Genomic DNA, 2701 nt, shown 5'->3' on the forward strand with positions numbered 1-2701 from the left:
CTGCTCCACTCTCAATGCACTTCGATCCCATACGCTGCTTTGGGGTGGCAAAGCTCATTTTAAGGGTGGCAGTTGCCACCCCGTGCCACCCTTGTGGACACACCACTGGACTATCTGGGGTAGCATTCAGTTGCTGCTGTGTTCACATTGCACGATGGATCGGCGACAAGGGGTTTCACACTGCATGACTTCACAATAGGAAGAATCGCCGACAGCTCTGTCTGGTCCGCAAACTACGTTTCACAACAAAACACACGCGAGAAGTGATAAGGAAATAACGCAAGAACCCGCGTGTGTCAGATCAGAGTTCTCAAGCAAGACTGTAATTATTAAAAAAAAATATATATATAGCCCGCAAATTGTCTGTGAGCTGATTTCCAGCTACAAGGAGAAAAAGAAAAACAGATTATGCAGGAGGGAGATGAAGGGAACAGGGATTGGGTGTTCTGCAAAGAGAGTTGGAGGTAAATCATTTTGCAGTAACTGTTATGCTGATGTTGTGGCTGGTCAATCAAATGTTTGTGCTTGTTTCTGTATGATAGAATTGTTCATATATCTATTAAAATACTGCTATTCTGGTCTATAACTCCTCCCCGAACTTCCCTCTGCCCTGTATCTTGTTCTCTCATTGGCTGTAGGTCATTGCCGATGTGTTTTTCAGTCAGAACTCATTTCACACAGCGGGATTGTGAATCGCCGACAGCTCCAGATATTTAGCATGCCAAATATTTTTCTGAGGCGATTCCCTCAGATCATGTCTTTGATAATTCACACTGCGTGATTGTCTCTCGCGTGAACGAGCACCGATTTGCCTCCGATGTCGGGCATTTGTCTGCGATTTCGCGAAACCTGTCGGCGAGTGAAAAATTGGCCTAATATCGTGCAGTGTGAACTCGGCATTATGCTGTGTGAAATGAGTTCTGACTGAAAAACACATAGGCGATGACCTACAGCCAATGAAAGATCAAGATACAGGGCAGAGGGAAGTTCGGGGAGGAGTTATAGACCAGAATATCAGTATTTTAATAGATATATGAACAATTCTATCATACAGAAACAAGCACAAACATTTGCTTGACCAGCCACAACATCAGCATAACAGTTACTGCAAAATGATTTACCTCCAACTCTCTTTGCAGAACACCCAATCCCTGTTCCCTGCATCTCCCTCCTGCATAATCTGTTTTTCTTTTTCTCCTTGTAGCTGGAAATCAGCTCACAGACAATTTGCGGGTTATATATTTTGTTTTTAAATAATTACAGTCTCGCTGGAGAAATTCGGTCTGACGCATGCGGGTTCTCGCGTTATTTCCTTATCACTTCTCGCGTGTGTTTTGTTGTGAAACGTAGTTTGCGGACCAGACAGAGCTGTCGGCGATTCTTCCTATTGTGAAGTCATGCAGTGTGAAACCCCCTGTCGCCAATCCATCGTGCAATGTGAACACAGCAGCAACTGAATGCTACCCCAGATAGTCACGCAGTGTGAAAACAACGGCGATCCAACGAGTTTGAAAATCGTGCAGTGTGAACTCGGCATTAGAGTTTCATGTAAATCAGGGAGGGCTAAAACATCATCATTGGTCCACTAGTTCTAGATTGACAGCTCCTCCTCTAACCAATCAGTCGAAGAGGGGCGGTGACGTCACTCAAACGCACCTCATTACTGCCGGTGCTCAGTGTTCTGTTCAATTGTACAGGTGAAAATGGACAACTGTCGGCTGGGAAACATCTTTCCATACAGGACACTATTATATGTGTCTGTCTGTCACTGCTGTATGCCTACCTGGCGATCAGTTAACGTTAAATGAGTAAATTAATTTTGAATTAATGTAATGTTTTTGCATTGAAAACGATAGTGCTAAAGAGTAGACAGTTACAGAGGCCAGGTGGATTTGATATACACAATGATTTATTTGCGTGTTGTGTTTATTTGCATAGCTACATATACAATTGCCTAACACTATCATATTAATGTTTCAAGTACATAAAGTTCCCATTCAGTCAGTCACGTTCAACGTTACGTCAGTGACTGACGAATTGGGATCTCGCCCGAGAGCCCAATCACCTTCGAGTGTTAACTAAACAAGCCAATGACAGTTGGCGTGCGTGTTTCGCCACGCGCACCCCGCCCCGCAGCGCGGATATAAAAGGAGAGCGCGTGCAAACACACATCAGCTTTTCGCTTCGGAGCCGAGCCTTCTTCAAGACGAATCTCCGCGAGTGTTCGAGAGAAACAGCTGGCGTTGGTGTGACGGCGTATCAGCGGGGGTTGCCATTCAGGCTGCTGAAATCTCGGCGGGCTGCAGCTTTCATTCTGTGGTCTTGCCGCGACCTCCCCTGGGCGCTTCAGCGCTCTCTCTAAAAGAGTGTTTCCAAAAATTCTAAAAGAGCTATTTCTAAAAGAGCTTCACGAGCGACGGGCGTCTTTTTAAAGATGGCTTCCCCCTCATGCGTTTCTGGATGCGGTCGTTTCCTGCCTTCATCTGACGGTCATGATCACTGCCTCTCGTGCTTGGGCTTACAGCACGCTGAAGCAGCGCTCATGGATGAGTCATTTGCCATGCCGCTCCTCTGGTTCTCGGAGGGCTACTTCGGTTCATGGTCAGGGAGACCTGAGGGTTACGGTGAGAGCTTCAGAGCTTCCCACGTCTCCGCGGGCCTCTCATTCCTCGAGCATGTCGCACCACCTGGTGCTTCCGGA

This window comes from Sinocyclocheilus grahami, unplaced genomic scaffold (assembly GCF_001515645.1).
Source record: "Sinocyclocheilus grahami isolate Dianchi unplaced genomic scaffold, SAMN03320097.WGS_v1.1 scaffold1045.1, whole genome shotgun sequence".
Lineage (NCBI taxonomy): Eukaryota > Metazoa > Chordata > Actinopteri > Cypriniformes > Cyprinidae > Sinocyclocheilus > Sinocyclocheilus grahami.